Raw genomic sequence first — 25,258 nt, forward strand, 5'->3', positions numbered from 1 at the left:
TACTTTGTCATACTTAGGTTCACAACTGTAAACAAAATATGTTGTAGGCTCTTATTATTCATCCTACTTTTTCAATCAATTTTATTTTATGGTTAGAATAAAGTGTTGGATATAACTATAAAACAAGAACTTGTGAAATCTCTAATATTTAAATAATTTATCTGATGAAAATAGTACAAACTCTCATTCATACTACAGGAAGTAGAAAAGTCATGTTAAAACATAATATTCTTAAAATTAATGTGCATCTTCAACATAAATACATAATTATATAGGTTAAAATACTCCATGGATGTTATTTGATTCCATTGGCTACTGAAAATAAGTATAACAATGTAAAGATTTATTATAATGAAACTATTAATGTTTATGGTATGTAAGAAGGATTCACTTTGTTGTCAAAGTAACTGACAAACATTTAAAAATATTAGAACATGAAATATATCAAAAGTTGTATCAGGTTTACTAAAATAAATTGGGTGACTCAATTAATACATGTAAATATTCATGATAAGCATCAGTCCTAATTTAAGAATTTTATTTTACAGGGTTTCTTAAAAGCTGATCAGGATATATTTTATACTGCTCTTGCAGCACAAGCCAGGCAAGCTGACTCCAATTTCTCTCAGGCATCATGTTCCTCATCTTATTTTTCTTATATATTTAATTTCTTTACAAGCAGAATCATGAGGTTTGTCATGTCTCTTAAGATATAGAGAATAAGATGCTCCAGAATTCTCAGCCCTAAAAGATGTATGGACTTCAGACTCCCCCAGAAAAGGCTCAGGGATCATTGCAAAGGATGGTATGAAGAGACCATAAAAGTCAAGGCAATAGATGGTTACAAGGAAATATTGTCTTCTGGGCACAACAGCATATATGGACATGTGAACTCATAGCAGTTGAAACAAAATCTACAAACTTTGTACAAGTCCCAGCATAAGAGGAGGTAGATACAAAGTACCATTCTGAGTGGAAGGCCTTGAAGCAATTGTTGGCTGCCAGGAGAGTGAAGGACAGTTTTCTCTAAGAATGTAGTCCTTGGCATATGCAATAGTGTCTAGGTTTAGTGGCTGATTATGGGATGGATTCCCGGGTGGGGTAGACTCTGGATAGTCCATCCTTTCATCTTAGCTTCAAACTTTGTCTCTATAACTCCTTTCATGGGTATTTTGTTCCCTACTCTAAGGAGGAATGAAGTATCCAACGATTGGTCTTCCCTTTTCTTGTGTTTTGAAAATTGTATCTTGGGTGTTCTATGTTTTTGGGCTAATATCCCCTTATCAGGGAGTGCATATCTAATGACTTCTTTTGTGACTGGGTTACCTCACTAAGGATGATATCCTCCAGATACATCCATTTGTCCAAGAATTTCATAAACCCATTGTTTTTAATAGCTGAGTAGTACTCCATTGTGAAATTGTACCACATTTTCTGTATCCATTCTTCTGTTGAGGGACATCTGGGTTCTTTCCAGCTTCTGGCTATTATAAATAAGGCTGCTAAGAATATAGTGGAGCATGTGTTCTTATTACTAGTTTTTGCTAAAGGGACTGTTATAGCTGTCTTGTATGAGGCTATGCCAGTGCCTAACAAATACAGAAGTGGATGCTCACAGTTGAACACAGGGCCCCCAATGGAGAAGCTAGAGAAAGCACCCAAGGAGTTGAAGGAGCCTGCAACCCTATAGGTGGAACAACAATGTGAACTAACCATTACCCCCAAGAGCTCGTATCTCTAGCTGCATTTGTAGCAGAAGATGGCCTAGTTGGCCATCACAGGGAAGAGTGGCCCCTTGATATTGCAAACTTTATATGCCCCAGTACAGGGGAATGCCAGGGCCAAGAAGCAGGAGTGGGTGGCTAGGGGAGCAGGGCAGAGGGAGGGTATAGGGAACTTTCAGTATAGCATTTGAAATGTATATAAAGAAAATATCTAATAATAAAAAAAGAATGTAGTCCTTGGTAACTCAAACATGCTCAAGTAGAACGTCACACAATTCAGAATATTTCAGTGGCACAAAATGATTTTGAAGGTCATTGGTTTTTTTTGGTTTGTTTTTGTTTTTGTTTTGTTTTGTTTTTGACATAAAGTCATGTGAGTAGGGAAGAGGGGCGGTTCTGAAAAGAGTTGGGGGATAGAGTCAATATAAACAAAACAAGTTGTAAGAATTTAGAGGGAATATAATCACAACAAGCTGTTAAAAATCCTCAAAGAACTATATATTATATACTAGTTAATTTGCATAACATACCAACTAGAATATATAAACTAATATGAAACAGTTTTATAATTGAGTCTGTATTATATATTAACTGCCATATATGCCATTTATGTGATGGGTATTATCCCAAAGTTTAGCTACTAATTTCAGACAATAGAATATGTATGTCTGGTGATCATTTACAACTCTCCTTTTACCCATGTACAACTTAATCTATAAAATACTACCTATAGATTTTAGTCTATGTTCAAAGAGTTAAGACATGTAAAAGTTTTAAGAAAAGGAAAGAAAGCTGATTCATAAATCATAAACTATAAAATTATAAAACAATAAGCATTTTTATGGAGTTATAAGTAAGATGACTGACAGCCATAGTTTTAGTCCTTGTCCTTGGGATGTATTTCTTGTGTGAGTAGATAGGCTACTATCTACTCACACAAGAAACAGACAAAAAGCCGGCTAGTGGTGGCAGATGCCTTTAATCCTAACACTTGGGAGGCAGAGGCAGGCAGATTTCTGATTTTGAGGTCAGCCTGGTCTACAGAGTGAGTTCCAGGAAAGCCACGGCTATATAGAGAAGCCCTGTCTTGAAAAACAAAACAAAACAAAACAAAACAAAACAAAACAAAACAAAACAAAACAAAACAAAACAACCAAACCAAACAAACAAACACACGCCCCCCCCCAAAAAAAAAGGAAGAAGGAAAGAAAGGAAGAGAGAAAGAAAGAAAGAGAGAGAGAGAGAAAAAAAGAGAGAGAGGAAGGAAGGAAGGAAGGAAGGAAGGAAGGAAGGAAGGAAGGAAGGAAGAAAGAAAGAAAGAAAGAAAGAAAGAAAGAAAGAAAGAAAGAAAGAAAGAAAGAAAGAAAGAAAGAAAGAAAGAAAGAAAGAAAGAAAAGAGAATCTTGCTGGGTTATTCTCCAAGTACTCTCCCACAGATATTACTTGAACAATTGAGTCTGGGATCTCACATACAGAGATTCTTTTTTAACCAATCCTCAGTACGTCCGGAGAGTAGAGTTTTGAAAATCCCTCAGGTGGTTTGAGCATGATTTGAGAGAGGAGAAAATATTCCTTTAAACATATGCATATGCCCATATATGGCTGCTGCTCCTCAGATCTGATCTAACACCGAAGATGTAATCTGAGAAGACAGGATTTGACTTTGAAGAGAGTTTCTCAAAGGGTGGTCCCTAACCATCAATAATGTCACCTGGAGACAAGTTAGACATGAAAGTTCTGACCCAATCAGGCCTATTGAGTGAGAAAATCCAGGGGTGGGCTCCAGTCAACTGTGGCTTAACATGCTCTTCTCTTGAATCTTACACCCACCACAGGTCAAAATCTAGTGTAGATTTTTTTCTATAGAAACCAGTGAGGCCTCTCAAGTCTACTGAACATACTTCTGAAAATTTCAGGTTCAAACTATGCTGGTATTCCTTGTAAACTTCATATTTTGAAGGCATATATAATTTATATTTCATCAGAAGTTCTAGACTCTACAAATTCAGTTTCAGGTTAGGTTTTCCTCTATTATTAATTTTCTGTCAGGCTCTTTTTTTTTTTTTCCGTTTTTTATTAGGTATTTAGCTCATTTACATTTCCAATGCTATACCAAAAGTCCCCCTTACCCACCCACCCCCACTCCCCTACCCACCCACTCCCCCCCCTTTGGCCCTGGCGTTCCCCTGTACCGGGACACACAAAGTCTGCGTGTCCAATGGGCCTCTCTTTCCAGTGATGGCCGACTAGGCCATCTTTTGATACATATGCAGCTAGAGTCAAGAGCTCAGGGGTACTGGTTAGTTCATAATGTTGTTCCACCTATAGGGTTGAAGATCCCTTTAGCTCCTTGGGTACTTTCTCTAGCTCCTCCATTGGGAGCTCTGTGATCCATCCATTAGCTGACTGTGAGCATCCACTTCTGTGTTTGCTAGGCCCCGGCATAGTCTCACAAGAGACAGCTACATCTGGGTCCTTTCAGTAAAATCTTGCTAGTGTATGCAATGGTGTCAGCATCTGGAAGCTGATTATGGGGTGGATCCCTGGATATGGCAGTCTCTACATGGTCCATCCTTTCATCTCAGCTCCATACTTTGTTTCTGTAACTCCTTCCATGGGTGTTTTGTTCCCACTTCTAAGGAGGGGCATAGTGTCCACACTTCAGTCTTCATTTTTCTTGAGTTTCATGTGTTTAGGAAATTGTATCTTATATCGTGGGTATCCTAGGTTTTGGGCTAGTATCCACTTATCAGTGAGTACATATTGTTTGAGTTCCTTTGTGATTGTGTTACCTCACTCAGGATGATGCTCTCCAGGTCCATCCATTTGGCTAGGAATTTCATAAATTCATTCTTTTTAATAGCTGAGTAGTACTCCATTGTGTAGATGTACCACATTTTCTGTATCCATTCCTCTGTTGAGGGGCATCTGGGTTCTTTCCAGTTTCTGGCTATTATAAATAAGGCTGCTATGAACATAGTGGAGCATGTGTCCTTCTTACCAGTTGGGGCTTCTTCTGGATATATGCCCAGGAGAGGTATTGCTGGATCCTCCGGTAGTACTATGTCCAATTTTCTGAGGAACCGCCAGACTGATTTCCAGAGTGGTTGTACAAGCCTGCAATCCCACCAACAATGGAGGAGTGTTCCTCTTTCTCCACATCCTCGCCAGCATCTGCTGTCACCTGAATTTTTGATCTTAGCCATTCTCACTGGTGTGAGGTGGAATCTCAGGGTTGTTTTGATTTGCATTTCCCTGATGATTAAGGATGTTGAACATTTTTTCAGGTGCTTCTCTGCCATTCGGTATTCCTCAGGTGAGAATTCTTTGTTCAGTTCTGAGCCCCATTTTTTAAGGGGGTTATTTGATTTTCTGAGGTCCACCTTCTTGAGTTCTTTATATATGTTGGATATTAGTCCCCTATCTGATTTAGGATAGGTAAAGATCCTTTCCCAGTCTGTTGGTGGTCTTTTTGTCTTATAGACAGTGTCTTTTGCCTTGCAGAAACTTTGGAGTTTCATTAGGTCCCATTTGTCAATTCTCGATCTTACAGCACAAGCCATTGCTGTTCTGTTCAGGAATTTTTCCCCTGTGCCCATATCTTCAAGGCTTTTCCCCACTTTCTCCTCTATAAGTTTCAGTGTCTCTGGTTTTATGTGAAGTTCCTTGATCCACTTAGATTTGACCTTAGTACAAGGAGATAAGTATGGATCGATTCGCATTCTTCTACATGATAACAACCAGTTGTGCCAGCACCAATTGTTGAAAATGCTGTCTTTCTTCCACTGGATGGTTTTGGCTCCCTTGTCGAAGATCAAGTGACCATAGGTGTGTGGGTTCATTTCTGGGTCTTCAATTCTATTAGAAGAACTATTCAAAGAATTAACCAAACGAGGAGTTGGTTCTTTGAGAAAATCAACAAGATAGATAAACCCTTAGCTAGACTCACTAAAGGGCACAGGGACAAAATCCTAATTAACAAAATCAGAAATGAAAAGGGAGACATAACAACAGATCCTGAAGAAATCCAAAACACCATCAGATCCTTCTACAAAAGGCTATACTCAACAAAACTGGAAAACCTGGACGAAATGGACAAATTTCTGGACAGATACCAGGTACCAAAGTTGAATCAGGATCAAGTTGACCTTCTAAACAGTCCCATATCCCCTAAAGAAATAGAAGCAGTTATTAATAGTCTCCCAGCCAAAAAAAGCCCAGGACCAGACGGGTTTAGTGCAGAGTTCTATCAGACCTTCAAAGAAGATCTAACTCCAGTTCTGCACAAACTTTTTCACAAGATAGAAGTAGAAGGTATTCTACCCAACTCATTTTATGAAGCCACTATTACTCTGATACCTAAACCACAGAAAGATCCAACAAAGATAGAGAACTTCAGACCAATTTCTCTTATGAACATCGATGCAAAAATTCTTAATAAAATTCTCGCTAACCGAATCCAAGAACACATTAAAGCAATCATCCATCCTGACCAAGTAGGTTTTATTCCAGGGATGCAGGGATGGTTTAATATACGAAAATCCATCAATGTAATCCATTATATAAACAAACTCAAAGACAAAAACCACATGATCATCTCGTTAGATGCAGAAAAAGCATTTGACAAGATCCAACACCCATTCATGATAAAAGTTTTGGAAAGATCAGGAATTCAAGGCCCATACCTAAACATGATAAAAGCAATCTACAGCAAACCAGTAGCCAACATCAAAGTAAATGGAGAGAAGCTGGAAGCAATCCCACTAAAATCAGGGAGTAGACAAGGCTGCCCACTTTCTCCCTACCTTTTCAACATAGTACTTGAAGTATTAGCCAGAGCAATTCGACAACAAAAGGAGATCAAGGGGATACAAATTGGAAAAGAGGAAGTCAAAATATCACTTTTTGCAGATGATATGATAGTATATATAAGTGACCCTAAAAATTCCAACAGAGAACTCCTAAACCTGATAAACAGCTTCGGTGAAGTAGCTGGATATAAAATTAACTCAAACAAGTCAATGGCCTTTCTCTACACAAAGAATAAACAGGCTGAGAAAGAAATTAGGGAAACAACACCCTTCTCAATAGCCACAAATAATATAAAATATCTCGGCGTGACTCTAACGAAGGAAGTGAAAGATCTGTATGATAAAAACTTCAAGTCCCTGAAGAAAGAAATTAAAGAAGATCTCAGAAGATGGAAAGATCTCCCATGCTCATGGATTGGCAGGACCAACATTGTAAAAATGGCTATCTTGCCAAAAGCAATCTACAGATTCAATGCAATCCCCATTAAAATTCCAACTCAATTCTTCAACGAATTAGAAGGAGCAATTTGCAAATTCATCTGGAATAACAAAAAACCGAGGATAGCAAAAACTCTTCTCAAGGATAAAAGAACCTCTGGTGGAATCACCATGCCTGACCTAAAGCTTTACTACAGAGCAATTGTGATAAAAACTGCATGGTACTGGTATAGAGTCTGTCAGGCTCTTAAAGGGTATGTTATTGGCAGATATATGTGATCTATGTTAAATATGTTTGCAATAAAATTTATTATATAGATTCTTTCAATTGTACTTTGCTAATATAAGCATTTTTGGATTTAAGATTTTGGCAGTAACACTGACAGTTGACATGTCTGAGTAAGCCTCTTATTGTCTACATTTTACATATTCTATAGTATATAAACATTTTCAGTTACATTGTCTATTTTTATGTAGAAAGTGTGTGTGTGTGTGCGCGTATGAATTGCAGTCAATGTATCTGTGTCTGTGTATGTGTATCTATGGGTATGTGCATGTGAATGGCAGTCAATATATGTGTGTTCATATGAATGGCTGTCAGTGTATTTGCATGTGTACATATGAATGGTAGTCCATATATCTGTGTGAGTGTTCAAATGAATGGCTGTCAGTATATATGTGTGTGTCTGTGTGTATGTGTTTGTGTGTATGTGTTTATAAATGGCAATCAATTTATCTCTGTGTGTGCAGATGAATGGTAGTCAGTGTGTGTGTTTCTGTGTTTCTGTGTGCGTGTGTGTGTGTGTGTGTGTGTGTGTGTGTGGTCATATGAATGGCAGTCAGTGTAGTATATAGTGTATCACCCTGTTGTGTATTGCTATGGTTTGTATTAATTATTGCGTATGTTGGTCTTTTATGGTACATTCTAAACTTTATGTAGATGAATACTCAGACATTGGTTGCACAATAAGATTTTCTATATTTAATACCTTAGATTAAGATTTCCTAGACCTTATTCATACTCAGATTCACTCAAAGTTATCCATTGTGTTTTTAAACAATGTTTTACTCTTGAGCTTTTGAAAGTATCTTTGTTTCTTTAAAAATTGAATTTCATCCTGTGTCAAACACAGGCAATAGCCTCTTTCAGAACAACATTATGAAATTTATGTATGAGATAAAATGCAATGCTACAATGCATAGAACAAAGTTAATATGCATAACACTCACACATAATGGTCACAAGACAGCACTTGCTAGATAGAATTGTGTATAATTATGTATGCAACTGTAACCTTTTTCTTTTGAAGAATATAAGAGTTTAGAGACTGTGTGAAAATAATCTACTTTGTTTTACAAGTAACTAATAATTTCATTATGTAGTTTAAATTATTTCTGTGGAGAAGTTTTCAGGCCTAAGTGAGTTAGCATATGGCTTAAAAAGGGCTCTGTATAGTAGGGTATTGTTCACTGCAAATGCTCTGGAACCTTGATAAAATGTGACCGGCTACAGCATGAAATTTAGCATAATCCTATTGATTGGCACTTATTACTGAAGAAAAAACCCAGAAGGTTCTTGTTATACTATTTTATCTATATCTCAATTGCTTGGCAAAACCCCAAAGAATCATGCTTTAATGAAGTCCATCTTTGAGGCAAAATGGAACAAAATGCTTTTGTTTTCATATTCATAGAACTCTTTAAACATTTGTTAAATAAGGGGAGGACAAATATTGATAGGCATCACAAGTTTGGGTGTTAAAAAGAAAAGATTTTCCAGATCAATATAAAGTAAAAATAATAATAACAATTATTATTATTATTAAAGTTTTTCAAAGTTTTAGGAATGTAAAACATGAAATAAGAATTGGATACTTAAAGTTGGATAAATTTAATGCAAATTGTTTTGCATTTTTATTTATTGAAAATTTTATACAATATTTTTATAATGTTCCTTATTCTCTCAGAATCTCTCACAGAACCTCCCCAACTAACAATGTCATATGGGTCTTTAATTCCTGAATACCTTGCATAATGGTTACATTTTAAAAATATCTGCATAAACTATACTGAGAGGTTATAGGCTATATACTATTTACACTTAAATGCAACACGTGCTATGCATTTTATTTTCATATAGTACCTCAATCCTCTGTGCATCATGGCTGTGCTAGCATATAAAACATTCTTACACATAATTGCCACAAGACAATAACTAGGTATTACATATCATCTCTATTGTTGTGTATAATATTCATTAATACAAAAATAAACTTTTTATTTTTCAGAGTATATTCTTTAGACTTAAAATAATCTCTTTGGTTTTATAATTAAATGATAGTTTCATTCTATATATTAAAGTTTTATGGAAAGAGGTTTCCAGACGTAAAAAGAGTAGCATGTGGGATAATTGAGGGCTCTGTAGAACAGGCTGTAATAGACATTCTGCTAGTGTTTTCAGAATGTGTAAAAATGAGTATTTTTGCAGTGATGACCCCTAACTTTAGACATGCTAAAGTACTATATGCATTCCTTTTTTGTGGGGTGAGAATAATTACCAGCCCTGATGTCTCCTTCTGAGGCATATCCATTCAGAAAGCCCTCCTAAACTCACTCTATCCCCCATTTCTCTGTTCCCTTCCAGGAGCAGAAGTACCATAACTGACAGTTCACTCTAGACATAGCTTGGGCATGCTTTCCCAGCCGATCTCCTTTCTCACCTCCTTGGGGATTTAATTCAGAGCTCAGTTTTTCAAGTCTGCTGACAGTCCCTTAGTAGCTTGGCTTGAAAGTCTCCTGATGACAGTTTGGTTGAGGGGAAAGGGACACTGTGTCTTGTGGCTCTTCAGTTATTCATATACTGAAATAAATGCATCTGCCAAATTCTTATGTTAAGGTAAGAAGACAAACTCCCAGAGTTGACATTGAAAACTAAGAATATTTCCCCCACTTTTTCTATTTCTGCATATTGAATTGTCTCTCAGATATCAGATGGGAAAATGGGAAGTAGTGTGCATTGGTTCTCATGAATTTCAATAGTACACATATGTATGTTGTGTATATTAGGCACATCACTGGTACAAAGGAATAGATAGTGAGGGCACTATGAAGGTAATTAACTCACCTTAACTAAAGGCGAATAGTAGAGCTTCTATGGGAAATCCTGAAATGGAACAGACAGGTATTTTTCTTTTGAATAGTCTGTAAGCTTTGCAAAAACACTATAATGACAGTAGATTGGGAGACATAGTATTTAGGCTGTGATGAAGACTCTCAAAGTACACTGCATATTCCATAAGAATCTGCTAGATACTTTGGAATCACTAACAAGTAGACAGAAACGTGAATACCTGTAATTCTAAAATAACCATTACCAAATTCTAAGCATGGATGGATCACCTATTTTTTTTCTTTAATCTAGTTTAAACTTTCCAGTTACTGGTCATTTGAAATACTCATGATTAGGCAATAATATTTTTTCCTCCTTTGTGTCAGCCACAATTTGTGTACTACATTGCTTATTAGATGATGAAATGAATTATGCGTGTTTAGAATTTTCTTATGTCTCATTTTTTTCAGAAGTTCATTTTCATGCATGGCATGAAGTTTGTTTTATTTTGTTTGTTTTGCGTTGCTTTGTTTTGTTTTTGAGAGAACCTTTCTGGCTAGAACTCAATATGTATACCAGGTTGACCACAGCCTTGAACTCACAAAGAACCTCAAGACTATTACTTCCCAATGTTAAAGATATATGCTCTAGATCAATTTATTATTTTGACGTTCCATAATTAACAGTCATTTCTACATGACTTAAATGGAGAGCAATGAGTGGTAGTGCAGGCCTGTAATCCCAGGTGCTCAAGAAAGAAAGGTGGGAAAATGTCAAGTTCAACTCTTGCTAGGTGTAGGAGTTAATGAAAATATAGATTAGGCAACTTGAAGAGATGCTGTCTGACATTTAGAGGATATTTAGAGTATTTGATGGCAATATTTCAAAGGTGTCAAATGTCCTGGAATGCAAATTGAGTAGCAAACATATGACCATGTAGGCTATCCAGTCCCAATATCACTGAGGCATGTGTTATGAACAGTTGGGAGGACTTGGGGATATAAATTATAATAACACTTGTATCCATAGCCGTTTTTAAAAGACTGTCTTTACTGCAACCTTCTTACATTTTTATGAAAACCATCATGACAAACAGATATGGTTGTGATCTGCACCCCATCCATAACGGGGAATCACATATTCACCTTGATGACCAGTTTGGGAATGTCCTTTCCTTTTTTCTGGTGTGGACTTCCACTGTTTCTTTAAATAAATGTACAGGAATCCTTAAAGTTTCTCCAAGTCTCTTGCAAAGGAAAGTGGTAACATGTTCAACATAGTTGGTCCTCTGTGTGCACAAGAGGTTTATGTAACTTTGATGGGAAACTTAACTCACTGACTGCCGTGAACAGTAAGACTTGTGTGGGAAAATCACTTCTACATTTCTAACAAAAGATTTTCTAGTAAAATTTAGAAACATACCAGTGTTTGATGGCAGATGAGCTGTATTTGAAGGTTTCAAATGTCCCATGATACAAATCGCGTTCAGGTTGAAGCCTTCTGTTGTTAGCTCTTGAAAAGAAAAAGGATCATTGTTAAGGATGACTTTGGCTTGGAGGTTACTGGGCACATTGTTGCCTATTTCTTTTCTCCCATGTATTTTTCCCACATACTTCTCCTTAGTTTTACCTCCACCTCCTTATCACAGATCTGCTATCTGCATTTAGAGGCCCACTTTTGAAAAGCACAGAGCCTTTGTTCAAGACTGATTTGTATTTGGCTTTATAAGAAACAAACTTGAGAGCAACTGAATGAAGCATGGACTGTGACCACTGTGCTCATTCTATGTGAAGGATTGTAACTCTACACCACATCTGAGGTCTGAGCTTCTCAATTCTGTAGCCACTGCTTCAGACACTGACTGACACCCCAAAAGAGAACAATCCCATCTTCACCCCCTTTCTTTATAAAAGATTAGTGTTACTATGATGTATGAAACCATTTTGAGCTCCTGAGATGAAAGACAATAAGAATAAAGTAATGTATTGTTTTGTGACAAAAATGCAAAAGAGATAAGTTTTTCTTTTACTGAGGAAGGAATGTCCTTATCTTTTGGAAGGATATAACACAATGTTCTTGAATGTCACAGGATTTTATCTTATACAGTAATCTCTGAATCTAAGTAAAGATCAAAGACTGTCTTTCTTTCAACCCTATTAAGACCCCCTTTCCCCAGCAAATCTGTGATAGGATGTTATAGCCACTTAGATCTTTTTGAAGTTAATGGAGTGTGACCTATTTACAAGATTGTATATAAACAAGTTCTATATCCATTTCATAAGGCACAAGGGCAATTGATTTAAGCTACACTTTGGGATCTACTTATCAAATGTTCTTTCATGCAGGCAGCATTTAACTCCAAAATAAACTTGAGAGAATTAACTATGCTGTTAACATTAAATATTTGTTATTTTTAATTTGAAAAATTTAAATAAACATTAAATGGAAAATCACTAACAGTACATTTTGTACTAAACAACCACTAAATAGATGATAACATTTCATATTGGCCTTAGAACCAATGACACTTTAAAGAATATCAGATTTGACCTCAACATTAACAGAAATATATTCTTGTGTGTGTGGTGTGTGTGTGTGTGTGCGCGCGCGCGCACTTGCACACAACTAAGGGTGTCAGATATGTGTGTGGGTGTATGTGCACACATGTGCATATGTGTTCATGTGTGTGGGGGAGTATGTGCACACATGTGCATATGTGTTCATCTGTGTGTTTGTAAACTAAGAAAGAAACACTGGACTAATCTTTCAGTTAAGAAATCAAAGAAGTCATAGGCATAATATAAGACAATATGAAGTTTCAGGAAGAAAAATATAATTCACTATGAAAAATACATACTTTAGCAGCTTTCCTCAGCTCTTTAGTATCTTATTAACATTTATCTCAATGTTTTGGTACATGTGTGCTTGTTCCAGTGTCTACATAATTCCATATTGTATATATCTCTGAAGGCAGTCACACATGTGGAAGCTAGAGGTGCAGGTCATGTGTCTTCCTCAATCACTCGTGATCATAGAATTTGAGACAGGTTCTCTCTTGACCTGGAGACCTTTGATTCAGCTGTATTGTCTAGCTGATGAGTCCAGGGATTGTTCTCCATTTCCCAGCCATAAAAATTTCAAGTGTACCCCTCTTTTTTTTTTTTCACAGATGGGTGAAAATTCTTAAAGGGCAAGAACTTTACTAACTGAGCCATCTCCACCACCTAATGGAATGTTAGGCTTACCTAAACATAAGGACAATAAGAATAGTCATTATTTGTGATAAATCATTTAAAAGATAAATATAATGCACATGTAATATTCTAAATAGTCTTATACTCACAGACAGAAGTTCCATATTTCATTTAATATTATTATTTTATTATTCACACTCCTAGAGGTACATAGAAGTTGTTCTCATAACAACTGACGCAAACTATGACATAGAAAATACATTCCTACATCTCAGCTTGTCTGGACCTTGTAACAGTTTTCTGGAACATAAACTAAGGAATAAGGCGATAGAACCACACAGGTCATGCCCCCATCTGCATTTCACCTAAAGCTGCAGATAATGAGGGGCTGTGTAGACCATCTCTATTGGTAAGACTGGTGACAACCAAATGCATAGCAATTCTTACGCCATCACAATCTTCCAGTATTATTTATCTTGCTGTTGCTTTTATTTCTCAATGGATACAAGTTTTACTTCCTTATTGTTTGATGTAAGTAACATAGTAGAAGATATGTAGACAAATTTTCCTGTAAAATTTGTCATGTTAACTTACCTAATTTGATATGATCTTAAATAGTATATTTGCATTTTTTTTTTTTTGGTTTTTTTTTTTAGTTTTTTTTTTTGTTGTTTTTTTGTTTTGTTTTTTTTGGTTTTTTTGTTTGTTTGTTTGTTTGTTTGTTTTGAAACAGGGTTTCTATATATAGGCCTGGCTGTCCTGGAACTCACTCTGTAAACCAGGCTGGCCTTGAACTCAGAAATTTGCTTGCCTCTGCCTCCCAAGTGCTGGGATTGCATTGTTTTTCAATCACTGAATCTACAAAGTTAACATCTATGCTGGTGAGTGGGCTCCATGGATAATGGCACTTGCTGTCAGGCCTGTCAATGTGATTTCTATATTCCAGAAGGCACATGGTGAAGGAGATCCAACTCTCTCAAGTTTTTCTCTGAATTCTATTTGAATGTCCCCACATCTGCACTTGTACGCACATACAAAATAAAATATTAAAATGTAATAGGTTTTGAAAGTTAATATTAGTGTATTAACTATGAAGACACTGTAGTGTAATAGGGAATGCCTTATATCAGTAGATGCTAATTTTTCCCACTAAGCAAAAAAAAAAAAAAAAAAAAAAAAGAAAGAAACTTGATGTATCACTTTTTGTATAAACAGTGACATTCAGTGGTGCTGTTAGAATTCACTAATTTGTGAATAAGTTAAGGGTTATCAACTGCTTCAGACTTAATGGATTGCAAAGAATTTCAGCAAATGACCCTTGCAGATTCATTAAACTTGATCAATCACAGTGTAATTGTCAAGCTAGAATAGCAATTAATTTTCATTAAGCTGGAAGGTCATTAGTACAGTTTTAGAAAAAATGACTATTAAGTTGTGATGCAAAAGATTTAATAGTTTTTCTATAATTAAAACCCTTTGCTTAATTCTATAATTTCATGTGGGGAAGAAATCAACTTTAAAGTACTCAGCTTTTCTACAAATAAAAAGTAACAACAACTTAGCTTAGGTAAACAGAGTGTGTATGCACTTTCATGTGTGTATGTGTGTATATGCTCATGTGTGTGTGTGTGTGTGTGTGTGTGTGTGTTTGTGTGTATATGTGGGTATGCACACAGAATATAGTTATACAAAAAGTTAGGGTTAACAAAAGAAAAAAAACAAGATAATGTTGATATTTTCTACTCTGGTTTCATTTTCCACTTATCATAATTGTATATATTTACCTCTATAAACTCGTGTTTTAAAGAATACATTAGTATGTCTTTGGACTTAGATTGGAATAATTTAAACTAAAATAACTAATTTAGAAAAAAAAAATTGGCATGAACCTTTAGGAGTCCTTGTTGCTACTATTTAATTAAAAATGAAAAGCCTATGGGGTCCTCTAATCCCTGACCTTCACTAATGGTTGTCAAAGTGGAATGCAACATAGAAAAAAGCCACCTATGATGAAATTTTCTAGACTGCATCTGTGACATTAACAATCCATGAGCTTAATTCAGTGGTCTGCACTGCATTCTAAAGCAACACTTTAGACAGTTGTATTATAGTTTTTTGTTTTGTTTTGTTTTGTTTGTTTGTTTAGTTGGTTTGGTAAGTCTTTTTTTTTTTTTTTTTTTTTTACAAATACTTTTGTATAAATCAATAAAACTGTATTAGTTAGGGTTCTTTAGAATAGCAAAGCTTATATGGCAGATTTATTAGAAAGATTTACAGGCTGCAGTCCAGCTAATCCACAATGGCTGCCTTAGTTTCCTAGTCAAATTTATAATTAATTTGAGCAAACATTATATTTATATATTTTATAAAGGAAAAATGTATTACAAATTTATTAAATTTATTTAATGTTTAACTATTATTTTCAATGAAAGATCTTCAGGGACAAAGGAACCCCGCACAAGCAGAGGCTGGGATCTGTTCCAGTCGCCACCCCCCCATCTTCCTTCTGAGCCCAGCTGAGGCCTCTAAGGGCTCCATAATGCTCTCCACACTGCAGTACCTTGGGATCACCTCCGGATCACAGGTGAGTGGAGTGCAATATCAGCTCCAAAGAATAGTGGACGGTCTTGTGCCTGCAGGAACAGGGACAAAGGAACGCCACCCCATCAGAGGCTGGGATCCATTCAGGTCGAGGCCAGCCCCACCATCTTCTGCATGAACCTGGCCAAGGTCATCTAGGGCACCAGAGGACTCTCCACACAGCAGGAACCCTAGCACACCCAGAACCTCCTGATCACCTGAGAACACTTGGGCGATAGAAGCAACAGAGATTCTTGGTCAGGGTCCTGTTTGGCCTTTATCCTCAGCCAGGAGGCAGAGCTGTGACCCAGACCCCTGGACACATTCCTTGCCAGAGTAGAGTTGGCCTACAGGGAGAGTTCTGACTCCAGAACTCAGAAGGTGGATCAGAGCTCCAGACTGCTAGACAACTGCCCTGAAAAGGAGAGCTTGCCTGCAGAGAGTGCTCTGACCACTAGAAATAAGGAGAGAGTTGGACTCTCAGGAGTGCTGACAGAGGCTAAAAGAATCTTTGGGAAGAGAGGCTTCTTGATACTGCAGACTTTATATGCCCCACTACAGGGGAATGCCAGGGCCAAGAAGTGGGAGTGGGTGGGTAGGGGAGTGGTGGGATGAGGATATGGGGAACTTTTGGGATAGGATTTGAAATGTAAATGAAGAAAATACCTAATTAAAAAAATATTAAAAAAAAAAAAAAAGAATCACAGGAGGATCAAGCTCCAGCTAGAGACAGCTTGAACATTAACACCAGAGATTTTCAGATAGTGAAAGGAAAAGGTAAGAATCTTACTAACAGAATCCAAGAACACTGGGCAACATCAGAACCCAGTATGCCCACCACAACGAGTCCTGGATACCCCAACACACCTGAAGAGCAAGACATGGATTTAAAATCATATCTCATGATGGTGGTAGAAGATTTTAAGAAGGGCATTAATAACTCACTTAAAGAAATACAGGAGAACACTGCTAAACAGGTAGAAGTCCTTAAAGAACTAGAGGCAAACACTGCTAAAGAGGTAGAAGAAACACAAAAGTCCCTTCAAGAATTACAGGAAAACACAAGCAAAAAGGCAATGGAATTGAACAAAACCATCTAAGATCTAAAAATGAAAGTAGAAACAATGAAGAAAACTCAAAGTGAGACAACTCTGGAGATAGAAATCCTAGGAAAGAAATCGGGAAGCATAGATGTGAACATCAGCAACAGAATACAAAAGATGAAAGAGAATCTCAGGTGCAGAAAATTCCATAGGGAACATGGACACAACAATCAAAGAAAATGAAAATGCAAAAAGATCCTAACTCAAAACATCCAAGAAATCAAGGACACAATGAGAAGACCAAACCTACAGATAATAGGAGTAGATGAGAATGAAGATTTTCAACTTAAGGGCCAGCAAATATCTTTAACAAAATTATAGAAGAAAACTTAAAGAAAGGGATGCCCATGAATATACAAGAAGCCTACAGAACTCCAAATAGAGTGGACCAGAAAAGAAATTCCTCCCAACACATAATAATCAGAACAACAAATGTACTACACAAAGACAGAAAATTAAAAGCAGTAAGGGAAAAAGGTCAAGTAACATATAAAGTCAGACCTATTAGAATTATTCCAGACTTCTCACCAGAAACTATGAAAACCAGAAAATCCTGGACAGATGTTATACAGACACTAAGAGAACACAAACGCCAGCCCAGGCTACTATACCCAGCAAAACTCAATTACCATAGATGGAGAAACTAAAGTATTCCATGACAAAACCAAATTCACACAATATCATTCCATGAATCCAGCACTTCAAAGGATAATAAAGGGAAAACACGAACATAAAGATGGAAATTACACCCTAGAAAAAGCAAGAAAGTAATCCTTTAACAAAACTAAAAGAAGACAGCCACAAGAACAGATTACCAACGTTAACAACAAAAATGACAGGAAACACCAATTACTTTTCTTTGATTTCTCTTAACATCAATGGACACAATTCCCCAATAAAAAGACATAGATTAATAAACTGGCTACACAAACAGAGCCCAACATTTTGCTGCTTACAGGAAACCCACCTCAGGATGAAGACAGACACTACCTCAGAGTAAAAGGCTGGAAAACAATTTTCAAAGCAAATGGTTCGAGGAAACAAGCTGGAGTAGGCATTCTAATATCGAATAAAATTGACTTCTAACAAAAAGATATCAAAAAAGACAAGGAGGGGCACTTCATACTCATCAAAGGTAAAATCTTCCAAGAGGAACTCTCAATTCTGAATATCTATGCACCAAACACAAGGGCAGCCACATTCATTAAAGAAACTTTAGTAAAACTCAAAGCACACATTGCACCTCACACAATAATATTGGGAGACTTCAACACCCCACTCTCACCAATGGACAGATCCTGGAAACAGAAACTAAACAGAGACACATGGACACTAACAGAAGTTATGAAACAAATGTATTTAATAGATCTCTACAGAACATTTTATCCTAAAACAAAAGGATATACCTTCTTCACAGCACCTCATGGTACCTCTTCTAAAATAGACCATATAATTGACCACAAAACAGGTCTCAACAGATAAAAAAAAATATTAAAATTTTCCCATGCATCCTATCAGATCACCATGGACTAAGACTGATCTACAATAACAGCATAAATAATAGAATGCCAACATTCACGTGGAAATTGAACAACACTCTACTCAATGATACCTTGGTCAAGGATGAAATAAAGAAAGAAATTAAAGACCTTTTTAGAATTTAATGAAAATGAAGCCACAACATACCCAAACTTATGGACACAATGAAGGCAGTTATAAGAGGAAAACTCATAACCCTGAGTGCCTCTAAAAAGAAACTAGAGAGAGCATACACTAGCAGTCTGACAGCACACCTAGAGGTTCTAGAACTAAAGGAAGCAAATTCACCCAAAAGGAGTAGATGTCAGGAATTAATCAAACTTAGGGCTGAAATCAACTGAGTGGAAACAAAAAGAACTATTCAAAGAATCAACCAAACCAGGAGCTGGTTCTCTGAGAAAATCAACAAGATAGATAAACCCTTAGCCAGACTAACGAGAGGGTACAGGGACAGTATCCTAATGAAAAAAAATCAGAAACAAAAAAGGAGTCATAACAACAGATCCTGAGGAAATCCAAAACATAATCAGATTCTAATACAAAAGGCTATTCTCAACAAAACTGGAAAACCTGGATGAAATGGACAACTTCCTAGACTGATACCAGGTACCAAAGTTAAATCAGGATCAGATTAATGTTCTTAACAGTCCCATCTCCCCTAAAGAAATAGAAGCAGTCATTAATAATTTCCCAACCAAAAAAAGTCCAGGACCAAATGGTTTTAGTGCAGATTTCTATCAGACCTTCAAAGAAGTCCTAATTCCAACTCTATTCAAACAATTCTACAAAATTGAAACAGATGGTAATCTACCCCATTCATTCTCTGAAACCACAATTACTCTGATACCTAAACCACACAAAGATCCAACAAAGAAAGAGAATTTCAAACCAATTTCCGGTATGAATATCAATCCAAAAATACTCAATAAAATCCTCGCAAACTGAATCTAAGAACACATCAAATGATCATCCATGATGACCAAGTGGGCTTCATCCCAGGGATGCAGGGATGGTTTAATATATGGAAATCCATCAACATAATCCACTATACAAACAAACAAACTCAAAGACAAAAATCACATGATCATCTCCTTAGATGCTGAGAAAGCATTTGACAAAATCAAACACCCCTTCATGATAAAAGTCTTAGAAAGATCAGGAATTCAAGGCCCATACCTAAACATAATAAAAGCAATATACAGCAAGCCAGTAGTCAGCATCAAACTGAATGGAAAGAAACTGGAAGCAATCCCACTAAAATCAGGGACTAGACAAGGTTGCCCACTTTCTCCCTACCTATTCAATATAGTACTTGAAGTTCTAGACAGAGCAATTCGTTAACAAAAGGAGATTAAGGGGGTACAAATTGGAAAGAAAACAGTCAAAATATCACTATTTGCAGAATATATGATAGTATATATAAGTGACCCCAAAAATTCCACCAGAGAACTCCTAAATCTGATAAACAGCTTCAGTGCAGTATCTGGATATAAAATTACCTCAAGCAAATCAATGGCCTTTCTCTACACAAATGATAAAGGGACTGAGAAAGAAATTAGGAAAACAACACCTTTCACAATAGTCACAAATAATATAAAATACCTTGAGGTGACTCTAAGGAAGTGAAAGATCCATATGACAAGAACTTCAAGTCTCTGAAGAAAGAAATTGAAGAAGAACTTAGAAGATTGAAAGATCTCCCATGTTTATGGATTGGCAGGATTAATATAGTAAAAATGGATATACTGCTGAAAGCAATCTACAGATTCAATGCAATCCCCATCAAAATTCCAACTCAATTCTTCACTGAGTTGGAAAGGGCAATTTGCAAATTCATCTGGCATAACAAAAAAACCTAGAATAGCAAAAACTATTCTCAACAATAAAAGAACCTCTGAGGGAATCACCATGCCTGACCTCAAGCTGTACTACAGAGCAATTTTGATAAAAACTGCATGTTACTGGTACAGCCAAAGATAGGTAGATCAATGGAATAGAATTGAAGACCCAGAAATGAATCCACACACCTATGGTCACTTTATCTTTGGTAAGGGAGCTAAAACCATCCAGTGTAAAGAAGACAGCATTTTTCAACAAATGGTTCTGGCACAACTGGCGGTTTTCATGTAGAAGAATGTGAATTGATCATTCTTATCTCCTTGTACAAAGTTCAAGTCTAAGTGGATGAAAGACTCCAAATAAACCAGAGACACTGAAATTTATAGAGGAGAAAGTGGGGAAAAGCCCTGAAGACATGGGCACAGGGGAAAAATTCCTAAACAGTACAGCAATGGCCTGTGCTGTAAGATCAAGAAGTGACAAATGGGACCTTATAAAATTGCAAAGCTTCTGTAGGGAAAAGATACTATCAATAACACAAAAAAACCATCACCAGATTGGGAAAGAATTTTTACCAATCCTAAGTCCGAAATGGGACTAATATTCAATATATACAAAGAGCTCAAGAAGCTGAACTCCAGAAATTCAAATAACCCCATTAAAAATGGGGTACAGAGCTAAATAAAGAATTCTCAACTGAGGCATAACAAAGGGCTGAGAAGCACTTTGAAAAAATGTTCAATATCCTTAATTAATCATCAGGGAAATGCAATTCAACATAACCCTAAGATTCCACCTTACACCAGTCAGAATGGCTAAGATCAAAAATTCAGGTGACAGCAGATGCTGGCAAAGATGTGGAGAAAGAGGAACACTCCTCCATTGCTGGTGGGATTTCAAGCTTGTACAACCACTCTGGAAATCATTCTGGCGGTTCTTCAGAAAACTGGATATAGTACTACCGCTAGATCCAGCAATACCTCTCCTGGGCTTATACTCAGAAAATATTCCAACTGGTAATAAGGACACATGTCCTTATTATGCTATGTTCACAGCAGCTCTACTTATAATAGCCAGAAGCTCTAAAGAACACAGATGTCCCTCAACAGAAGAATGGATGCAGAAAATGTGATACATTTACACAATGGAGTACTACTCAGATTTAAAACAATGAATTTATGAAATTCTTGGGCAAATTGATGTATCTGGAGGATATCATCCTGAGTGAGGTAACCCAATCACAAAAGAAGTCACTTGAAATGCACTCACTGATAAGTGGATATTAGCCCAGAAACCTTGAATACCCCAGATGCAACTTCCAAAACACAAGAAAATCAAGAAAGAAGACCAACGTGTGGATACTTCTTTCCTCCCTAGAATAAGGAATAAAATATTCATGGAAGGAGTTGCAGAGACAAAGTTTGGAGCTAAGACGAAAGGATGGACCATCCAGAGACTGCCCCACCCGGGTGTCCATCCCATAATCAGCAAGGGACCCTGATATAGCTGTCTCCTGTGAGGACTTGCCAGTGCCTGAAAATTCAGAAGTGGGTGCTCACAGTCATCTATAGAATTGGACACAGGGTCCCCAATATAGGAGCTAGAGAAAGTATCCAAGGAGCAGAAGGGGTCTGCAGCCCTATAGGTGGAACAGCAATATGAACTAATCAGTACTCCCAGAGCTTGTGTCTCTAGCTGCATATGTAGCAGAAGATGACCTAGTCGTCCATCATTGGGAAGAGATTCCCCTTAGTCTAGCAAACTTTATATGCCCCAGTACAGGGGAATGACAGGGCCAAGAAGTGCGAATGAGTGGGTAGGGGGAAGCGCGGAGAAGGTTATAGGAAACTTTTGGGATAGCATTTGAAACGTTAAATGAAGAAAATATCTAATAAAAAAATGTGGAAAAATAATATATATATATATATATATATATATATATATATATATAAAAGATCTTTACTGAGGTATCATATGATATATTTATTTCTTTATTTGTACATAACTTTAATTCTTTTGCTTTAAGTAAATTGATAGTTGGCAGCTGTCCATGACTGTCTAATTTTTATTACTGGTTCCTATATAATATCTGATTCTTGATAGGCAGGCAGTAATTTATACTTGGAATAAGTATTATGATATCTTTTCAAGCAAGCTTAATGGGTTGTCCTTATGTTTACTTTCTATTTTGATTTCCAATAAAATATAAGAACACTATCATAAAACATATATCTTGGAAGACCTTTTATGTCACAAGAGCCAGTGACTTCCAGATACATCTTTCTAGTTATGTAACCTGTGTGAGAAAGTAAATTCCGGTTATCTGGATAGTTGAGTTGACGGAATATCTTAGATCATATCCATTCACCTAGTCATTTTTTAAATTGGAATTTCCGGAGCCCTGATAGTAAATTGGTGAAAGTTAAACTTGAAGATGAAATCATTCCCTATGCAGTATTAGGAATTACTCAAGTGACAAATTCTATGCCCTGAAAAAAGCAAAATAAATACAATCTTAATGTGCATGAGGAGAGGACAGAAGAGCATGAAAGTGATTACAAGTCTCTTGTTTAGATGTGAACTAAAAATTATATACATTCACATTTACATCTAGTACTGAAAGGATTTTTACCCATGGCCAGAAACTCAATTAAGGGAGCTCGAGAGAAGGAATTTTGGTCAGAACTCAGATCACAATTGATTCTCAGAAACTTCTTCATTGTTTGATAGGTCAAATAATTATGAATAAATCTATAAAGGTGGATTTTACTTTCAATTTATTTTTATTCCAGAAAAAAAACCCTGATGATAGTCAAGAAAGCTACTAAAGATTCAAACATAGATAGAATGTCAGAGAAGGACTTCAGTCTGCAGAAATGGTCTTCTGAAATATTAGGCAGTGTGAGGAAAGGAAACTAAGAAAGTTGTTCCTGGTGTCCTTTTGATGACTAGAGTATGCCAACTACTCTTGAATGGAGTCCTTCTGAAATGCATGTCAAAATGAGCACTAGAAACTGATTTGATTATTAAAACCAGTAAGTTAGAACTCCAAGTTTGTGATTTGTGATTTTCATTTTGTAACTGCCAATTAAGTCACTGGAACATAATTTACTGACTCATAGTAGTAAAATTACATTATTTAAGGAAGATGATTGATTTCCATAAAATGTAGAGAGTTGGAAATATTTGGAGAAAAGCCTTTTAATCATGAAGTGGGGATTAAGATATATGCTGTATTAGTTTTCATTCTCTATTACTTGTTACCACAATAACTGAAAAACTTCAACAATAAAGGTGGTTTATTTTTTACAAAAATCATGAGATATACATAAGCAAAAAGTATAAAAATTTATAGGGTAAGGAGAAGGTAGAAATAATATGAACTTGCTGCTAAGTAATTTTGAAAATATTTTTAATTTTTATTTTATTTTTTCGTGTTCACTTTACATCCCCCTCTTGGTCACCCCGTGCCACAATCCTTCAGCCATCCCCCTTTGCCTTAATTTTGAGAAGATTGTTTTATTTTACAGATTTATTTATTTTTATTTTATGTGTACATGTGTCTTGACTGCCTGTATGTTTGTGCAACACATGCATGAAGTTTCAGAGAGGCCAGAAGATGGAGTTTATTCCTTAAAACTGAGTTATCAATGGTTGTAAACTGCCTACTGTGATGCTAGGACTGGAGCCTGGATCCTCTGGGAGATCAATCCATGCTCCTAAATACTAAACCATCTTGCCAACCTAAAGAGACCTTTTAAGGGAATAAATGAAAAAGAGAAGAAATGAACAAGAGTAAGAAACAATTGGATGCTCAGCGTAGATGTTCAGTTCATCCTTGATCTTGACAATCAAGAGGATCTTCAACTTGAGGATTGTTCTTGGTTATTAAAGTGAAAAATTACAAATAATTACAAAACGTTCTCATTCAACACACTTTAGTGTGTGTGTGTGTTTATGTGTGTGTTGTTGTTGCTGCTGCTGTGTTGTGGTTGTGGTAGTTTAGTCACAGAGTCTTGTTATGTAATGATCTGTGTTTTCTTCATAGGGTCCATGTTGGCCTTTAACATGCAGAAGCTGTTTGATAAAACTATTAACCTTTGTTACATTTTTTCACTTGGATGGCTATAGACAGTCCTCACAGATTATATAAACATTTATCAGGAATCTTCAACATTTTTGAAGGGTAATTTGAGACATTCTCCTGTTTTGCTATACTTAAAATGGAGTTAGTAGCAGTTAGGAAAAGCTCCTTGCTTCTTTATTTCCATATTTTAAAACAAAGCTTACAGTTTGAAGAATAGCATTCAAATCAATTTAATCAAAATTAATGTGTTGTGACTCTTAAGGATGACTTGATCAATTTAACTATCAAGAAATATAAACCTATTTTGGTTACAACCCCAAAATACAAAATGCTTGAAAGGAGTCATGCCAACCCTCTTAGGAAGAAAGTGATACTGGCAGCCAATGTTTTTTCTTGAACATATCAAAGAACAAACTGCAAAGTAACTGATATTCTTCAGTTTAAGTAAATATAGAATCTACCACAATGTCTAGTTGCAGCAAAGGACATTGCTATCAACCTATTGGGCTATTTAACTTATAATTTTGATAAATTCTGGAAGCAAGTAAGGGATGAGTTTGATAGCGATAACGTCTGGTGCTATGATCTAAGGTGGAGAGATACACTCAGGAATTCTTTTCTCCAGTGAAGAGAAAAGTCTTCCTGGCTTTACCAAGAAAAGACAAAACAGTCTTTGTATAGGATGTTCTAAACAATACTGAATCCTCAGAACATCATGGAGCTTCCTCCTCCCCAGGGAAAAGGACACTCTCCATCCCGTAGTCTCATTAGCTTTCTGGTTTCACAGAAACAGTATGAGACCGTAGAAAACACTGGGGAATATCCCAAAATCTT

Source organism: Mus musculus, chromosome 5 (genome assembly GCF_000001635.26).
Source record: "Mus musculus strain C57BL/6J chromosome 5, GRCm38.p6 C57BL/6J".
In the NCBI taxonomy this organism is placed as follows: Eukaryota; Metazoa; Chordata; class Mammalia; order Rodentia; family Muridae; genus Mus; species Mus musculus.